Source organism: Symphalangus syndactylus, chromosome 5 (assembly GCF_028878055.3).
Source record: "Symphalangus syndactylus isolate Jambi chromosome 5, NHGRI_mSymSyn1-v2.1_pri, whole genome shotgun sequence".
Classification (NCBI taxonomy): Eukaryota; Metazoa; Chordata; class Mammalia; order Primates; family Hylobatidae; genus Symphalangus; species Symphalangus syndactylus.
Window position 1 is genome coordinate 117,891,266 of NC_072427.2, and position 20,927 is coordinate 117,912,192.

Below are 20,927 nucleotides of genomic sequence, written 5' to 3' on the forward strand. Positions count from 1 at the left end.
TTAATTTTTAAATAAACAGAAATGAGTGTTTTCTGATTACAAAATAACATAATTGTATTGTAAAAATGCAGGGCATGCATGAAGACATAAAGAAGATCATTAAAATCACGCCATATTCCTACCCCACAGTGATATCCACTGTTAGTATCTAATGGCAGAGTCACAGGAAGTACTAACAATGGCTGATGAGACAGCGTCCTTGAATGTACACTTCCAGCGAAAAGGAAACTCTATCACAAGGTAGCCCACACACTATTTCAACAGCTTTAGTTGTTAGAGTGCTCCTTTTGGAAGCTAGATGGATATACTTGACATGCATGTATCCATTCTTTCTTTCTATATCTTGGCGGATACTACTAATTGATCATTGTGCTTTATCATTGAGCTTCTAGGCAGTTATTACCAAGCTTTGGAGATGGCATACAAAATCAAACCTCTTTTCCATCCCTGCTCCATGCTGATACTGAACCATTAATATGTTTTAAGGACTTTCATTCAACTGTCTCCCAACATCTAAGAGTTCTGGGAAATCACCCTGGGTGTATAACGTGCTTTGTGCCTTTTTATAAGAACAGAGTGGTGACTTTAGAAATTTTTTATAGTAAGACTCATCATCTAGATTTTTATCTTTTTTTTTTTTTTTTTTTAGAACATTGAAAAGCAACAAATAAGACACTTTTGTAAGAGTAAGGGCTGTTTTATGTTCTAGTATGACTTGTTCAATGCTGAAAGGGTACATACCTTTATTACATGTGCTTCATATTTGTACATCAGGGGAAAGCCAGGTCCTAATCTGAAAGCCACAGGCAAGCCTTGCAAATATTGAGTTCTACACAGATGGAAATGCCCATTGTGATAAAACTGAGTCCTCTGCTAATGTAGGCAGTCGGTATGCCTAGCCCTTTGCTACATGTTTACTTTATTTGGAGAAGGAAATGAGGAATTATATATTCTGCCTTGCTCACAAAGGAAAAGTTAAAGAACAGCTGCTTCCTCACTATGAATGTGCTGCCTTGGGGCACATCATCCCAAAAAGATATTTGCAGGAGCAAGGCCAAGAAGGGGAGGTAGAGTTCATCATCTGTATTACCTTTCTCTCATTCTCCATATCCACTCCAACAGCAAGTGCAGTTAAGTCTACCTTTGAAATTTACGTTGAGTCTGAGCACTTTTCACCATCTTGAGTCTGCTCATGGTCATATCTTGGTTCCTTGACTCACTAGCAGTGTAACTTTGGGAATGTTCTTTAATCTCACTCTGCCTTGCTTATCTGTGAAATGGAGATAATAAAGTTGCAGTTACATAGGGTCATATGCACATTAAATTAGGGCGAGTAAAGTAGTAAAAAAGTGGCTGATATCTCCAAGTGTAAGTATTATGGACACATCTTTTCAGGGTCTTACAAATGTGCATATCTAGTATGAATTATAGAGAATCAGTGTTAAAAGGGACTTCAAGGATGAACTAGCCTAATGCACTTGTTTACAAAGAAGCAGCCTGAGGTGCAGGGAGGTGAAATATCTTTGAATTCACGTAATAACTTTGGGTGGGTGAGTTTGGATTAGGATGAAAGCCTCTATGATGGGTTAAGGACCCTGGTTGAGAACATGAGTCCCTACGTGTCTAAAGTATTCTGTGTTTTCCCAGTCTGAGATTTCGGCTTGTCCAACAAGCTTCCTGACCTTCAGTCATTGGTAAGGATTTTTCATGCATTGTTCAGCTCTGCACAGCTCATTAAGAGCCTTCTCCTGTCCCCTTAGCTATGAGATGCCTTCTAGGGCCCACTGGTACACATTTCCCATTTATATTAATAGAAAACCCCTGATCAGATGGACTCGATCTATACTTTGCACTCCACCCTGTGTATTACACCACTCTATGTAATTACTTTGGTAAGACCATGTTCCCACTTTGTTATTATTCTGGTTCCTGCTAGGCACAGCACTTGGAGTCTCCCTACACCTTCAATCTTGGAGGATTCTGTCTGGTAGTGTGGTGGTTCTAGCCAACTTATTCCTAATTTGCAGGTAAGACCCAGGTGGTCTTAGAAGTATGCCCAGCACTGCATGATTTGCTGGTAGAGACAAAAGACCTGGGAAACTCTATCACAGCCTTTGAGCAGTTGTCTCATGACAAAGTTCCAATTTTTTACTATGGCTTACAAGGTCGTTTTTTAGGATCTGGATCTGACCTTAAAATCAACAAGTCATGGTATTCCTGAATAAAGTATTCTCCCTCCATTTCCAGTGCAACACCATAGATTACATTCTAGCTCTTCCATTTACGTATATGTAAATCCTTCCTTCAGCTGTATGAAACTTGGTTCTCCTCAATGATTTTTAAAAACAAACTTTTGATTTTGAAATAATTTTAGACACACATAAGTTACAAAGATAGTGCAGAGAATGCCTGTACATCTCTCACCCAGTTTCCCCTAACTTTATCATCTTGCAGAATCCTGGTACATTTGTCAGAAGTAAAATTAACTGTGGTACATTACAATTACGTAAACTACAGGCTTTACTCATACTTCACCAGTTTTTCCACTGATGTCCCTCTTCTGTTCCAAAATCCAATCGAGGATATTGCATGGCCCTCAATATTTTTAGAGATACTATCCAAATAGTACTGGTTATGCAGCCCAAAGTTGATGTGAGGGCCTATTTTCAGTGCCCTTTGACATATAAAATGTCAAATCTATAGCCTTCATGAATGAAACTGAATTCTGATCTCAACTTTAAGTAGATGTTTAGAGGGGTCAAGACAGTATAAGGAAAAGTCAGTGTGAAATATGTACTTTCTTTCCCATGAGTAATAAAATGTTAAGACTGTAGTATTATTTCCCTCACAGGAACATGAACAATGTGAACAATGGCTTTATCATCACTGAGTGTTTGGTCGGGCACATTTTTATTGATTCAGTCCATGTTTTAACTTTCTAGACACAGAGAAAACGGGTTGGGTAAGACAGGCAAGGGGAACTTGGCTCCCATAGATTGTGGTTGCCCTTTTCCCAAAAATAAACCAGGCATGGTGCTGGAAATTTTTACACACATTATTTTAATTGTATAAAACTTGGTGAAGTTAGATTTCTTATTTCTGGAGATGAGAAAATTTAACCATACAGAATTTTTAAAAGTTTCTGAGGAGCACTGCCAGAGACTCTAGCAAGATGAATGACTAGAGTTACGTGGTGTTTTTCCCTCCCACAAAAGGGGACCAAAACAAAAAGTAACTGTATTTTGAACAGAGCAACTACAGAAGTGTGCTGGAGAGCAGCAAGGGCCTGGCAAAATCTCTGTCACGTCAGAATCCTCCATTTGTGTAAAGGTGCTATGTACATCTCTCAGTTCTCTAGTGTAAAAGTTTACAGTCAAAGTGACTAAAAGCCATAACAGCTACAATTAGTGGCTAAGGAACACATAATATATAAGTAAGTACTAAGGCACAAAAATATAAATTGTAAGGGGTGGTGGTAAAATGTCTAGAGTATTTTGATATCACCAAAGTTAAGTTGCTACCAGCTTAAAACAGTTTACCTACAATACTTTTTCTGTTAACCCCATGGTAATCAAAAAGAAAAGAAATTATAGTAGATGAACAAATGACAAACAAAGCTTAGCAACTCAGAAAACTACCAAACCACAGAGGTAAAAGACAAAGGAGGACAAAAGGAACAATGAACCTATAAAACAACCAGAAAATCCTTAACAAAATGACAGGAATAAGTCCTTCACTATTGGAAATAACCTAGAATGTTGATGGATTAAATTACTCAGTTAAAATATATAGAGTGGCTGAATGGATTTTTTAAAAAACCAACTATATGCTGCCTACAAGAGACTCACTCCAGTGTTAAAGACAAACATAGACTGAAAGTAAACAGATAGAAAATCACATTCTATGCAAATGGGAACCAGAAGTGAGCATGAGTGGCCAAACTTATAGCAGATAAAATAGCTTTTAAGTTACAAACCGTAAAAAGAGACAAAGAAGATCGTTATATAATGATAACAGTATCAATTCAACAGAAGGATATAGCAGTTATATATGCATTCAACTCTAGAGCATGCATATATATAAAGCAAATAGGAGACCTATAGGAAGAGATAGTCTGCCATATGACAATAGAGGATTTCAGCGTACCACTTTCAACATCGAGTGGATCATCTGAAAAACCAAAGAAATTTTGAACTTAAATTGTTCCATAAATGGGCCTAACAGAAGGTAACAGAACAGTCTGTCCAATGGCTAAATAATACATATTCTTTTAAACTGCACATGAGACTTTATCCAGGATATATCATATGTTAGACCACAAAACAAGGCTTAACAAATTTAAGAACATAGGGGTCATATTAAACATCTTTTCCAACCACAATGGTATAAAACTGAAATCAACAAGGAAAACTTCAGAAACTTTACAAATACATGAAAATTAAACAACATGCTCCCAAACAATGAATCAAACAATTAGTCAATGAAGAAAGTAAAAGGAAAATGAAAACTTTCCTTGAGGTAAATGAGAATGGAAGCATATTATACCAAAATCTATGGGACGCAGCAAAAGCAGTTCTAAAGGAAATATTATGCAATAAAACCCTACATCAAAAAAGAAAGATTTCTAATGACCTAATGATATGCTTCAAGGAACTAAAAAACAAGCATAGACTAAACCCAAAATTGAGAGAAGGAAGAAAACCATGAAGCTTGGAACAGAAATACGTGAAATAGAGACCAAAAATAAATAAATAAACAAAAAACAAAAAAGATTAACGAAAGAGTTGGCTCTTTAAAAAGATAAATAAAACGGACAAATATTTAAGAAAAATGATAAAATCAGAGATGAAAAAAGAGACATTACAACTGATACCACAGAAACATAAGGAATCATTAGAGACTATTCTAAACAAGTGTATGTCAAAAAATTGATAAATAGAAGCAATGGAAAAATGCCTGGACACATATGACTTACCAAGATTAAATTATGAAAAAAAGGAATCTGAACATGTCAATCACAAGTACGAAAATTCAATCAGTAATAAAAAGTCTTTGATCAAAGAATAGCCCAGAACCTGATGTCTTCACTGCTGAATTCTGCCAAACATTTAAAGAAGAACTAATACCAATTTTACTTGATGTCTTCACTGCTGAATTCTACCAAACATTTAAAGAAGAACTAATACCAATTTTTCTCAAACTATTCCAGAAAATTAAAGAAGAAGGAATACTTCCAAACTCATTTTACAAGTCCAGCATTACCTGATTTCAAAACCAAGTAGGGATATGACACAAAAAGAAAACTATGTATCAACACTATTGATGAACATAGATGTAAAAATTCTCAATAAGACACTAACAGTCTAATAGCACATTGTAAAGACTATTCACTATGATGAAGTTGGATTCATCCCAGGGATGCAAGAATGGTTTAACATACACAAACTAATAAACGTGATATACTGTGTTATCAGGAAGAGAAACATCATGTGATTATTTCAACACATGCTGAAAAAACATTCAATACAGTTCAATATTCCTTCATCAAAAAGATTCAACGTCAATTGGAGATAGAAGTGATATGGGGGGGGGAGGGAAGTGCTGGTTAGAGAAGCATGGGATTCCTAAGGAGGGCTCCATTCTTGGGCCTGTGCCTATGGACTTAAATGAGGACAGGCATTTCTGTTTTCATGCCCCAAAAGTTGCCTTTTGGCCCACCATGCCCCCTATCCTGTACCCATAAAAATCCGAGAACCTAGTGGGCACAGACACAGGCAGCTGAACATTGAGAGGAGCAGAAGAACACACTGACAGATACCAGCAGACACTGGCAGGTCAGTGACAGCAGAACAATGCTAACACTGAGGGGAATTCAGCTGGGGCCAGTTGGAGGAAAGTCCGGCTGCTGGGCATCCTGACTCCAGGGGAAGGCAACCTTTCCATTCCATCCCCCTTCTAGCTCCCCATCCAACTTGCTGAGAGCTACCTCCACCACTCAGTAAAATCTTGCACTCATCCTCCAAGCCCGTATGTGATCTGATTTTTTCTAGTACACTAGGGCAAGAACCCAGGATACAGAAAGCCTGCTGTCCTTGCGATAAGGCAGAGGGTCTAATTGAGGTGATTAACACTAGCCGCCTGCACATGGCAAAGCTGAAAGAGTGCACCATAACACAGGCCAACTTGGGCTTCAGGAGCTGTAAATACCCCTACACACTGCCTTGGGGTTGGAGCCCAAAAACGTTCCCCATGACCTCTGCAACTGCCTGTCTGCATGTCCCCTCTAGGGGTTTGAGCAGTGGGGCACTGAAGAAGAGAGCCACATCCCTGTTGAACACTCTGCAAGGGGAAAAGGGGGAACTTCTCTCATTTCAGAAGGAACATACTTCAACACAATAAAGGCCATATATGACAAAACCCACAACACCATACTGAATGGCAAAAAGTTGAAAGCTTTTCTTCTAAGATCTGTAATATGAGAATCATGTTCACTTTCACTGCTTCTCTTCAATATAAAACTAGAAATACTTGCCAGAGCACTTAGGCAGGAGGAAAAAAAAGGCATCTAAACTGAAAAGGAGAAAATCAAGTTGTCCCTGTTGGCAGATGACATTATCATATACATGGAAAACCCTAATGATCCCACTAAAAACTAATTAACAAATTCAGTAAAGTTACAGTATACAAAATCAATATAGAAAATAGAAAAATCAGTGATATTATTACACACTAATAATATCTAGTAGTCAAGACAACAATTGCAGTTACTATAGATACAGAAAAGATAAAAACTTAACCAAGGAGGTGAAAAATCTCTACATTGAAAACTACAAAACTTTTATGAAATAAATTGAAGAGGACACAAATAAATGGAAAGATAACTCATGGCTGTGGATTAGAAGAATTGATATTAAAAATGGCCATACTAACCAAAGTAATCTACAGATATAATTCCTATCAAAATACCAATGACACTCTTCATAGAACTAAGAAGATAAATCTCAAAATGGTATGGAACCAGAAAAAACCTTGAATAGCCAAGGCAATCTTGAGCAAAGAGAAGAAAGATGGAGCCATGATGCTACTTACTTCAAAATACACCACAAAGCTGTAGTAACCAAAGCAACATGGTACTGGCATAAAAAAACAGACACATGGACCAATGGAAAAGAATAGAGAGCTCAGAAATAAATTCACACTTTTATAGCTGACTGATTTTGAATAAAGATGCCATGAATACACACTGGGAAAAGGATAGTCTCTTCAATAAATGGTGCTGTGAAAATTGGATATCCACATGCAGAAAAATACTAGACTTATACCTCTCCCCACATAAAAAAAAAAGATCAAAATTGACTAAAAACCTAAATGTAAAATCTGATACTATGCAATGACTAGAAGAAAACGGGAAATGCTTCATGAGCTTGGTCTGGACAAGGATTTTAAAAAATAAAACCTCAAAGCACAAACACCAAAAGCAAAAATAGACAAATGAGACTGCATATAACTAAAAATCTTTTACACATCAAAGGAAACTATAAGCAGAACGACAAGACAGCATATATAATTAGAGAAAATATTCACAAGTTATATACCTGATGAGGGGTTGATAGTCACTACATATTAGAAAATTAAATAACCGAACAGTAGAAAGCCCAAATAATCCAATCTAAAAATGAGCAAAAGACCTGAACAGACATTTTTCAAAAGAAGACATACAAATGGGCAAAAGATGCATGAAAAAAATGCTCTACATGACTAATCAGGGAAATGTAAATCAAAACCACGATGAGACATACTACCTCACTCTAGTTAGAATGACTATTATCAAAAAGACAAAAGAAAACTAGTGTTGCAGAAGACATGGAGAACAGAACTCTCGCATGCTGTGTGTGGAAATGTGAATTAGTGTAGCCATTATAGAAAACAGTATGAAGCTGTTTTGTAAGCTAAATATAGAACTACCATATGATCCAGCAATCCTATTATTGGATATATATATATACAAAAATGAAATCAGTATGTTGAAGAGATATCTGCACTTCCATATTTATTGCAGCTCTATTTACAGTAGCCAAGATGTAGAATCAACTTGGCATCCAACAGTGGAGGAATGGATAAGAAATTTTGTGTGTGTGTGTGTGTGTGTATGTATGTATGTATATGTATACATGTATATATATACGTGTATATATATGTATATGCACAATGGAATACTATTCATCCATAAAAAATGAAACCCTGTCATTTGAGACGTCATGGATGAGCCTGGAGGACATCATGTTAAATGAAATAAGCCAGGCACAGAAATTCAAATATGATATTATCTTACTCACATGAGTGATCTAAAAAAAAAATTATTACCTTACAAGCAGAGAGTAGGACCGTGGTTACTAGAGACCTGGGAGGGGAAAAAGACAAGGAAAGAATGAGAAGAGGTTGGCCAGTGGGTATACAGTTAAAATTAGATAGGAAGAATAATTTTCGGTGTCCAATTGCACAGTAGGGTGACTATGGTTAATAGTAAAATACTGTATTATTGCATGTTACGCAATAGCTAGAAAAAGGCTTTTGAAGATTCTCACCACAAAGAAATGATAAATGCATGATGGATACACTAAAGACCCTGACTGGATCATTATACAATGCTGGCATGCACCAAAATATCAAATTGTACCTTGTACATATGTATAATTACATTGTGTCCATTAAAAAAGAATTTTAAAAGTGTCTCAGGATTAAGGAGCAGGCCACTATCAGGGAGAGGAGGCATCAAACCCAGATTTCCCTCGTTCCAAAGTTGTCCCCTTCCCACAATGTCCGATGGCTGTTCTTCACCATAGAACTGATGATAATAGCATAATGTGTATGTGAAAGTGCTTGCAACCTTTAGAGTGACAAAAATAGGATTAGAATAATTGCAAATGTTAATATTTTCTGAATTTGTCCTAAAACTCTTTAGATCCCAGCATGTATAAACTTACACATAGGTAAACCATAGTTTGGTGTCACACCTTGAAGAGGTTTTGAACATATACCTTGTCCTAAAGATACAAGCTTCATTGTCTTATGTGTTACCATAGAGAGGGGCTTCTATTTTCATATGTTGTAAATTTCTAGAAACTTACAAACTGATGGAAATTGAGTAACAGACAATATTGTAAGAGGTTTTCTGTTTACAGAATGCTAAAAATATAAGATGCCTACTTGTATTTTGAATTTTAGCTATCAAGTTTGAGAATTATAATTTGCTTTTAATATCTGTACTTCTTTTGCTAGTGAGTACACAATTAACTGCTTAAATTTGGTGAGACTTCAGTTGAGGATAAAGACACTTCTAGCACATCTAGTGATTTACATGTTTATCTGATTTATGTACTGTCTATTACCTTAAAGAAGACATTCAACCTCTCTGGCCTCAAACTCATTTGTAAAGTGAGATTTGATAATAATACCTGTTGATCGAGTTGCTATGATGATTCAGTAGGATGTTTACAGAGCTCATTGAACAGTGCTTGGCACATAGTAAGCATTACATAAATTGTTCAATAAATCAGCAAGATGAGCTTCATTGTAACACCAACTATAATATGCCTTAATTGGCTTATTATAACATGTCATGCTTTACCTGCATACAGCAGAGGAAAGTAACTTGACTTAAGTTGCACATACAGCCAGTGGTAGAGCTGGATTCACATTAGGCTACCTGAATCTGAAGTATTCTCTTCCTCGCTGTCAGCTTTTCACTTTCCGAAGAAGATGAAACAATTTAACATGCTTCTTCAACTTCCCTCCTCTCCACCTCAACTGTTTCTTTCACACCACTCTCCTTCCTACCTCCAAGTGCCCTCTCTCTTCTCAGAGGTGCTGTATCCCCTTTACTTTCCAAAGTGATCTTTTTCACATTGTAGATAACTCCTTTCTCTGGGCTTTGCCCCATCTATGTCGTTTTTTGATCTCCAGTCTTTCTTTTCACTTTCCCCTTCACCTCTTCCTCCATGTTTAGACTCTGCATCCTCACCTTTCTGCGTTCAGCATGGCATAGGAGTCAGAAGGCTTATGTTCTTTTCCTAGATCTGCCCCTGGCTGTGTTCATTTAGACAAGTCACTCAACATTTTTCAGCTCAGTTTATTAAAAAAGTTGTAAGAAACTCTTAGGCCTTATTTCAAGGTCAGAACTCTGGGATAATAATTCTTCTGTCTTTGTTCCTCAAAGGCTTGGGAATAGGGGTACCTAGAATTACACTGGCCATGTTTCTGTTTGGACCGCGGCCTCCCACCTTGGTGGAATCTCTTTTGACTGTCAGTTTCACTTGATCTAGAAGGTCTTCAAGTCACCATCTCCAACAGCAAAAAACAACTCTGCATTTCCAATTCGTGTCTCATGTGGAATAATTTAACTTGTCTAAACCTCTCACATCTGAGCTACACCTAGAGGTGGTGGCTATTCATACCCAAGCAGTTCTCTTAATGTGGTTACCTTAATAAAGTGGTGGTTCTCTTTCTAAGAGTATTCTGTCATCTTCTTTTCCCAGCTGGTTTAAACTGCAGCCAGCTTATCATTGACAACATTTTTTTTCCTATGCATTTTGGGGATGCAAACTAGCAAGACTTGGTGCTTCAGAGTTTACATTAGAATACAATTAGATTTTATAACACAGATAATAAAGAAGCATATTCTATTTTTTTTCAAACTAGAATTTCCTGAGTGTATTTTTCCACCAAATCTTTTTTTGCAATATGGTAATGTTTTAATTATCGTTTTCCAGAAACAATGGTTAGTGAGAGACAGAGATTTTGAGTGATTTATTTTAAGGAATTGACTCACACATTGCAGTGGCTGGCAAGTACAAAATCTGCAGAGTAGGCTAACAACAGGCTGAAGAACTAGGGAAGAGCTGGTGTTGCAGTTTGCATCCAAAGGCAGTCTGCTGGCAGAGTTCGTTTTTGCTTGGGGAGATCAGTCTTTTTTCTGTTAAGGCCTTCAGTTGATTGGTTGAGGCTGAGTCACATTATGGACGGTAATCTGCTTTACTCAGAGTGTGTTGATTTAAATGTTTAAAATAATTTTTTTTTTTTTTCAAATGAATTTTTTAAAGTTACTGTAAAATGTTATTAATGTGAAAGAGTATAAAATGTATTATTTAAATAACAACATTAAGTAGCCACATACACATTGCCCACGATAAGAAGCAGCATCGCCAGAACCTAAGCAGACTTGTGTTGCCCCACTTGATCACGTCTCCTGTTTTGCCACCCAAGATATAGCCACTTTTCTGAATTTGCTAATTATCATTTCCTGTGTGCGTCACCAAACAAATTTTTTAGGTTTTCCATCTTTCAAACTTTATGTAACCAGAACCAAAATGTACATATTCTTTTGTGACTTTTCATCAAACTGTTCGAGATTTGTCCACCTTGATGCATTTCACTATATTTCATTCATTTTTTAAATGAATTAATAGCATTTCCATGAATGATTATATCTCCGTATCTGTTCTATTGATAGACACGTGTGTTTCTAGATTTTCTGTGATTACAAAAAATCCTACTAGGAACATTCTTAAATGTTTAGACATTTAGGGAGTACAAGTGCAGTTGTGTTACATGGATATATTGCATAGAGGCAATGTCTGGGCTTTTAGTATACCTGTTGCCCAAATAGTGTATGTTATACCCAATAGAAAATGCCTTCACAGAAACATCTAGAATACTGTTCGACCAAATATCTGGATACTGTGGCCTCACCAACTTGACACATAAAATTAACCATCATGGCTAATTAACCTAAAACTAGTAATTAATGAACAATATATTTTAGAAGTACAGGCCAAGGTCATATTAATGCTAGGCTAAGGGGACTCAGACTTTATTCTGTAGGTAAAGAAGCAGTCTAAGTTTTGACTAGAGCTATGACATGTACTTTGGGGAGATTATTTTGAAGGTAGCTGTATTTAAGAAGCATTTAAACTGTATTTAAGACCAAGTAGCGAGAAAAAAAAAACATTCATTTTGATGATCTAGGCAAGATGTATTATAGGATAAGTAGGGAAGTGATAGCAGAAGTGGGTGAAGTAGAGTGAATTTCATTTATCCAGAATCTACAATGAACTCAAACAAATTTACAAGAAAAAAAAAACAACCCCATCAAAAAGTAGGCGAAGGACATGAACAGACACTTCTCAAAAGAAGACATTTATGCAGCCAAAAAACACATGAAAAAATGCTCATAATCATTGGCCATCAGAGAAATGCAAATCAAAACCACAGTGAGATACCATCTCACACCAGTTAGAATGGCCATCATTAAAAAGTCAGGAAACAACAGGTGCTGGAGAGGATGTGGAGAAATAGGAACACTTTTACACTGTTGGTGGGACTGTAAACTAGTTCAACCATTGTGGAAGTCAGTGTGGCGATTCCTCAGGGATCTCGAACTAGAAATACCATTTGACCCAGCCATCCCATTACTGGGTATATACCCAAAGGACTATAAATCATGCTGCTATAAAGACACATGCACACGTATGTTTATTGCGGCACTATTCACAATAGCAAAGACTTGGAACCAACCCAAATGTCCAACAACGATAGACTGGATTAAGAAAATGTGGCACATATACACCATGGAATACTATGCAGCCATAAAAAATGATGAGTTCATGTCCTTTGTAGGGACATGGATGAAACTGGAAACCATCATTCTCAGTAAACTATCGCAAGGACAATAAACCAAACACCGCATGTTCTCACTCATAGGTGGGAATTGAACAATGAGAACTCATGGACACAGGAAGGGGAACATCCCACTCCGGGGACTGTTGTGGGGTGGGGCGAGGCGGGAGGGACAGCATTAGGAGATATACCTAATGCTAAATGACGAGTTAATGGGTGCAGCAAAACAACATGGCACATGTATACATATGTAACAAACCTGCACATTGTGCACATGTACCCTAAAATCTGAAGTGTAATAATAAAAAATAAAAAAAAAACGCTTTGTAAGTGTAACTAAGAGGATGGGTCAAATGACTAAGTTTTAGGGCTAGAGAAGGGAAAATTTAGTAATAATGCTAAGGCTTCAAGTCTTGGCACTGAGAAGATGGCAGTGACATTGGAAGAAAATAATATTGGAGGAAAAGTAGACTTCCTAGATGCTGGTGGGACCTTATATCTGAATAAATAGACATTTTGACTTCTTAATAGTTTGGTAACAGGCAGACGTGGTGGCTCACACCTGTAATCCCAGCACTTAGGGAGGCCGAAGAGGGCAGATCACTTGAGGTCAGGAGTTTGAGACCAGTCTGGCCAACATGGTAAAACCCTGTTTCTACTAAAAATATAAAAATTAGCCAGGTGTGGTGGTATATGCCTGTAATTCCAGCTACTCGGGAGGCTGAGGTAGGAGAATCACTCAAGCCCAGGAGGTGGAGATTGCAGTGAGCCGAGATGGCGCCAGTGCACTCCAGCCTGGGCCACAGAGAGAGAGTGCATCTCAAAAAAAAAAAAAAAAAAAAAAGATTAGTAATATAGAAAGATAATTGGCAACTGGGATTAATAACTTCAAGGGAATTTATGAGGAGAATAGGGCTATGCATATCACTTCGTTGTTTTGTCAGGCCAAACTGTTTTTTTCTTTTCCTTAGAAATGAAGATTAGAATAGAAATTGACAAGAAAACCAAATGCTCCACAGCCACTAGCTCTTTGTTCAAAGGCAATGAATCCTGACTAGTGGACATTCATGAAACCAACCCAGACCCCTAGTTATGAGGTAGAGCTGCTGGATTTGTCACAGTAAACATTTCTGAGGCTGAGAGAATCAGGGTCGAAAGGCTTGTTAGGATTTGATAAAGAAAGCTGGTGGCCCATAGTAATAACCCTTCTATTTTTCTTTTCAATTTTTTTCAACTTCATTTGTACTCATTCTTTTCTTCAGTGAGCAATTCCCTAAGCTCAGCTTAACCCTCTGGCTCCAACAAAGATGCTATTTTTATTTTCTGTCCTGTTCTAGGCCATTTTCAGTCATTTTACATTTGAACAGATATCTTTGACCTACTGAAAATCTTACTAGCAAATTTCCTCAAAATAGCTCTACCAATCCTAGAGTTTGAAGATGAGGAGCAGAAAATTAATTAGTTGCATGAGCCTATTACTACCATTGAGCATAGATTGAAGGAGGTCATGAGAGCCCAAAGAGTTAGAGACAGAAGGACCTTGTAGGTCACCTAGGCTATTACCCTCATGTCACACATGAGGAGGCAGAGGCAGGGAGAAGGTAACAGATTGTATCTAAAGCAATGGCAGGGCTTAGAGGAGCAGGTGTGTTGTTTAACTTTCAGTCTGGGAATGTTTCACTGTACCATGATGACCTAAGCACTCTGCTTGAGCTGGGCACTACAGAATATATGATAGAAGTCCAAGGCGTGGTCTTTGCCCTCTTAAAATTTTACCTTTATTCCCAAGATTTTTTAAAAAGTTTCTCTAACATTAAAAGAGGCATTGGCCCTTGTAGTTCTTCACAAATTGAGAAAGCTTTAGGTTTGTTTTTGCCACATGATCTCAGTATATTTTTCCAGCAGACTTAGAAAACACTGTGACCATTTTACAATTCTTTGTCTTATCAAACCCCTAGATTACAGTCAGGGATAGCAACTACTGCTACTTGGCTTGCAAAAGTGAATTGCTTTATCATCTTTTTTTTTCCTAATGTGTCACAAAAATTCTAGCAAATCATTTGACCTCTATGCTGCACACGATATATCTTGTCCTAAAGAGAATTATGTCTGTTAGGCAATGGTTATTGACATCCTCTTACGGAAGTTGCTTCTGAATGGTGGCATAATTTTTGGCTCTGTGGGGTGTGTACAGTTCTTCATCTCTGTTGATGCTTGCTGTTGAGCTGATGACTTGTCTACAGAATATAGGTAGTGAAATGTGTTTGTGGGTTGTGGCAAATCACTGTGACTGGTGATATGTATGTGACCTAGAAACAGCCAAAGTAAATCCCAGTAGTTTATATGGAAAGAATGTACATTAAAACATTTTATTAGTTTAGGTTGGGACTTAAAATATGGGCTATTTTCATGTAAAAACGTGTTGAATTTGTACACATATGCATAAAAAGAATGCATAAAATGGTAAAGTGGAAGGATATGGAATTATTGGGAAAGTGTGGCATTTGGGGCTCTGGGTTACTTGGGAAGCCAAGGGATAGCAGTGAGAAAGGAGTGAGATTTGATACTGCCTAAGGAGAAAAAGCTAGGGCTCGGCAATGAAGGAGGAGCTCTGAGATATCAAAGCACCAACTGAGTCGGCACTGAAGGCTTTGCACCTGGGTTAGCAAGGCGAAGAGGAGCAAGCACAGGCTTATAGACCGTCAGAAAGCAGAGATCGAGAGAAGGGAGCATTTAATCTAGTACCTGTGGCTCTGCATGTGGGAGGTTTGGGCAAAGTATTGAGTGTAGCAAGCTTACTGGAATACTAGGAGTTAGGTTTTGGGGTTTAAATTCTAGTTATACATAATTTTGTGATATAGAATTTATAATAAATGCAATTAATGGAAAAATTATACTTTCTCTGAACTTCAGTAACCTCATTTGTAAAATGAATCTAATGATGCTATTCAGAGTTGTTTTCGAATTAAATGAGATTATGTGAAAGCCCTTTGTGGCTAGCAACAGGCTATATGAATGAAAGACCCATTTGATTTATTGTAAATTAAAAGTGAATGATGGCTTTAGGTTACATGTGGCCATTCAATTCCAATAAGGCCATTATAAAATAATTGTAAACTTTATGAATTTTTATTACAAGGCGAGAAAGTAGCTATGAAAGGTTGGTTACTTGTTCGCAGGTTTACCCAATCAGAGCATAGTTTCTAAATTTTGAAGACAGCACTTTTTAAAATATTCATCTTACTCCTTAAAGCAAGAAGCCATAGGTACATAATGACAACTTAAAGTCAGAATTTATGTATTTCTTTAGTGCAGAAATCATCATTATGTCCCCAGAACATCAGTAGAATCTATCATCTATGCATTTTTTATGGACTCATTTGGGAAATGTCATGGTTTATCAGAGCCACATAAATCAGAGTTTGCTGGATTTAGTCCAATCTTTAAATGTCACCTGGAGATGAGGGAATAATATTGAATCATTTTGTGTGTGAGAGATTAAATAAAAGCAATAAAAGCAGGTAGAGAAATCAACGAAAATTTGAGGAAAAAAATTACATGAGCTAGAAATAGATATCACTGGGTATAAGAAATTGCAAATTTTCTTAAAATGTAGGTTCAAACACAGCAGGCTTCATGCTTTCCTTTTATATGCTTTAAGTGATAACAGTGTTGAACTGTTACTTTTCATAATGTTTTCAGAGTTCCAGAATTCTCTCCATTTATGTGCAGTATCTTCCTTGCCGTAAACTCAAAACCTACTGTACCAGCCAGGATAGGGTAGGTTGTACTATAGTCATCAGCAACCTCCAAAATACTCAGTGTCTTATAACAACAAAGGGTTATTTCTTTAGTAATGTCATGGGTCCATCTTGACCTCACTATTGTTCCTATTCAGTGAGCAGGAAGCTCTCTTGGGTGAAGGTTGGGTCTGGAGTTGCCTGAGCTTGGCAAGGCCTGAGCTTGGCAAGGACACTCCTGACAGGAGGAGGAAAATGGCCAATGAGATGAGCAAATATTGTCTACTAGAGAGGGCGATGAAAATGAGGAAAGATTGCAATGTGCAGCCTTATTTTTTCCTAGGTTGATGGCCTTGTCAGGGTCTTAGGGAGGCAGCCAGATGGGGGAAAGGGAGAGGTCTCAGTGATCATTGCCCTGGTACATGGTCTGATAGAGCACCTCTGTTTGTAAATCTGCAGGTGTTGCAACTGCAAAGGAAAGAGGGCCAAGGCAAATAGCACATAACCTTTCCACTTCTATTCAGGGTACAAACCAAGTCACATAGCAATCTCTGCATTTAAGGGGGCAGGGATGTAGAATTCTCCTTCAGTGTGAGTAATTGAATTGAGTAGTTGTGAAGAACACCCTGATTTGTCCTTCAAATATTGTCTCAGGTAGCACTGTAACCATGAAGCAGTCCCAGTGAAAAGTCAGGACACCTGTAGTATTTTCTCCTCTTTTCATGTTACAGTTTTCATCTTATTTTTTTGTTATTTGTGAATGCTATGATCTGAATGTTTGTGTCACCTCCCAAATTTATATGTTGAAATTCTGACCCCCATATGATGGTATTAGGAGAAGGGGCTTTGAGGAGGTGATTATGTCATGAAGGAAGAGACCTCATGATTGGGATTAGTGCTGTTCTCACACTGCTATAAAGAACTATCTGAGACGGGATAATTTATGAAGAAAAAGGGTTTAATTGACCCACAGTTTCACAGGGTTAACAGGAAGCATGACTGGGAGGCCTCAGGAAACAGAGTTATGGCAGAAGGTGAAGGGGAAGCAAGCATGTCTTACCATGGTACAGCAGGAGAGAGAGACAGCAAAGGGGGAAGTGCAACACACTTTTAAGCCATCAGATCTTGTGGGTCTTGTTAGAACTCACTATCATGAGAACAGCAAGGGGGAAATCTGCCCCCATGATGCAGTCGCCTCTCACCAGACCCTTCTTCCAATTTGACATAAAATTTGGGTAGGGGCACAAACCTAAACCATATCATCCTATCCCTGGCCCCTCCCAAATCTCATGTCATTCTCATATTTCACAATCAATCATGACTTTCCTACAATCCCCCAAAGTCTTAACTCATTCCAGAATTAATTCAAAAGTCCAAGTCCAAAGTCTCATTTGAGACAAGGCAAGTCCCTTCCACCTATGGGCCTGTAAAAGTGAAAACAAGTTAGTTACTTCCAGGGTATAATGGGGGTACAGGCATTGGGTAAATGCTTCTGTTACAAAAGAGATAAATTGGTCTCAAAACCTAAGGGGTCACAGGCTCCATGCAAGTCTGAAACCCAGCAGGGCAGTCATTAAACCTTAAAGCTCCAAAATAATCTCCTTTGACTCCATGTCTCACATCCAGGGCATGCTGATGTAAGAGGTGGGCTCCTATAACATTGGGCAACTCCATCCCTGTGGTTTTGCAGGGTACAGCCCCTGCAGCTGGTTTCATGGGCTGATGTTGAGTGTCTGTGGCTTTTCCAGGTGCATAGTGTAAATTGTCGTGAATCTGGGGTCTGGAGGATATTGGCCTGCTTCTCAAAGCTTCACTAGGGAGTGCCCCAGTGGAGACTCTGTGGGGGGGGCTCCAACCTCACATTTCCCCTCTACACTGACCTAGTAGAGGTTCTCCATGACAGCTTCACCTCTGCGGCAGACTTCTGCCTGGAAATCCAGGTATTTCCATACATCCTCTGAAATCTAGGCTGAGGTTCCCAAACCTCAACTCTTGCCTTTTACACATGTGCAGGCCAAACGGTACATGGAAACTACCAAGTCTTGGGGCTTGCATTATTTGAAGTAATGGCCTGAACCGTATCTTGGCTTCTTTTAGCCACGGCTGGAGCTACAGCTGCTGGGATGCAGGGTGCCATGTCCTGAGGCTTCGCAGAGCCCACAAAACCATTTTTTTCCTCATAGGCCTCTGGCCTGTGATGAGAAGGGCTGCCGTGAAGCTCTCTGAAATGCCTTGGAGACATTTTCCCCATTGTCTTGGCGACTAACATTTGGCTCTTGTTTATTTATGTAAATTTCTACAGTCAGTGGCTTGAATTTGTCCCCAGAAAATGCGTTTTTCTTTTCTACCTCATGGTCAGACTGCGTATTTTTCATATTTTATGTTCTGCTTCTCTTTGAAACATAAGTTCCAATTTCAGACCATCTCTTTGTAAATGCATATGACTGTATGCTGTTAGGAGTAGCCAGGTCATGTCTTAAATGCTTTGCTGCTTAGATATTTCTTTCACCAGAAATTTCTTCCTAATCATCTCTCTCAAGTTCAAAGTTCCACAGATCCCTACAGAAGGGACATAATACCTCCAGTCTCTTTGCTAAAGCATAGCAAGACTGACCTTTACCTTAGTTCCCAGTGAGTTCCTCATCTCCATCTAAGACCTCCTCAGCCTAGATTTCATTGTCCATCTCACTATCAGCATTTTGGTTAAAACCATTCAACAAGTCTCTGGTAAGTTCCAAAATTTCCCACATCTTCCTGTCTTCTTTTGAGCCCTCCAAACTGTTCAAACTTCTGCCCATTACCCAGTTCCAAAATGTCTTCCACATTTTCAGGTATCTTTATAGCAGTACAACATTCTCGGTACCAATTTTCTGTTTTAGTCCATTCTCACACTGCTTTCAAGAACTTAACTACCTGGGACTGGGTAATTTAGGAAGAAAAGAAGTTTGACTCACAGTTCCACAGGGTTAACAGGAAGCATGACTGGGAGGCCTTTGGATACTTACAATTGTGGTGGAAGGTGACAGGGAAGCAAGCATGTCTTACCATGTCACAGCAGGAGAGAGAGAAGGGCAAAGTGCCACACATTTTTAAAGCATCAGATTTTGTGAGAACTCACTCATTATCATGAGAAAGCAATGGTGAAATCCGCCCCCATGATCCAATCACCTCCCACCAGGCCCCTTTTACAATTTAACATGAGATTTGGGCAGGGACATAAATCCAAACCATATCAGTGCCCTTATGAAAGAGACTTCAGAGAGACCCCTTATCCTTTCTTCCAGGTGAGGATACAAGGAGAAGTTGGCAATTTCCAACCTGGAAGAGGGCCTTCACTAAAACCTCACCATCCTGGCACCCTGATCTCAGACTTCCAGCCTCCAGAACTGTGAGAAAGAAATTTCTGTTTTTTTATAGCCATCTACTCTGTGGTATTTTTTTTTTTTTTATAGCAACCTGAATGGACTAAGATGGTGAGTGTCTCTTACTTCTGGTGATAGGTGATAGATGGGTGAGCTTTTTTTGGGTATAGGTCATATCTTACTCATTGAGCTATCTCTAGTAATAAGCACTGTGCTTGGAGTACAGTAGTATTCAATCTTTTTAATGAATTAATGGGTCCAAATTTTGATGAATTAATCCTTTTAATGAATTGTGAATTAAAGACTCTTTTTTGTGCATCTCTAACCTAAAAAGGCATCTTAGGTCAGTCACCCCTAAGTATTCTGAATTGGGTAAGAGGGCAGTTGTCTTAATAGTAGAGGGTGAAACATCTCACCTGCACCCTATATTCTCTCCTCTCTATATTAAATGGAAACTAAGGAGTGGGTGAAAATACTGCAAAGGTTTATGAGTCACTTGGGAGGAGACAAAATGTGCTGTACTTTATCATATCTTATTTGACTTTAGATTCTGCAGGATGCTAGGACTCCATACTTACAGCCAGTTAGGCACTGCTAATGACCATGGCTAGCAAACAATCTTTGATCAACCCAGGTCTGTGCAAATTAGGTTTTCCTTATCTGTTAGTATTTTCACAGTTGCTACTACTTTGAGTTGTAATAATGTTTTTAATAGACTTTATTATTTTAGAGCATTTTTAGGTTTATATAATAATTAAATGGAAAATACAGAGAATTACCATGAAATCCTATGCCCTAGTCCTATTAATTTTTAACTTAGGCTTATCCATAGCTATTAGGTAAACAGGTTGGTCCCTTGGCAACAGGCTGGATCTGAGTTTGAGTCTTTTACTGGGCTAGTCAAGGCCAAATCTGGATAGGAGAAATATAAGGAAGTTTTAAAAAAATTTTATTTATTTATTTATTTTAAAGCAAACATGGGCTGCTTGTGAGGCAATGGGAATGAGGAGGCAAAATGACTAAGGGGGGATAGAGGCAAGTACCAAGCAGAGGCTTGGGAAATTGCTCCACCTGTGTGAATGACCTTGGCAATGGGTTTAAAAAGGTGGAGATGTGGAGTTGGAGGTGGACTGGGGAGAAGGTTTAAGTA

General features: G+C 38.2%; 1 long non-coding RNA gene across 1 annotated transcript in view; it reads left to right on the forward strand.

The window, feature by feature from the left end:
* Positions 1-19,882, forward strand: part of LOC134736660 (uncharacterized) — a 58,656-nt gene extending 38,774 nt beyond the window's left edge. Inside the window, exon 3 of the long non-coding RNA XR_010120817.1 lies at positions 19,700-19,882. This is a non-coding gene — a long non-coding RNA (uncharacterized lncRNA). The remainder of the gene's footprint in view (positions 1-19,699) is intronic.
* Positions 19,883-20,927: the final 1,045 nt, after the last annotated feature.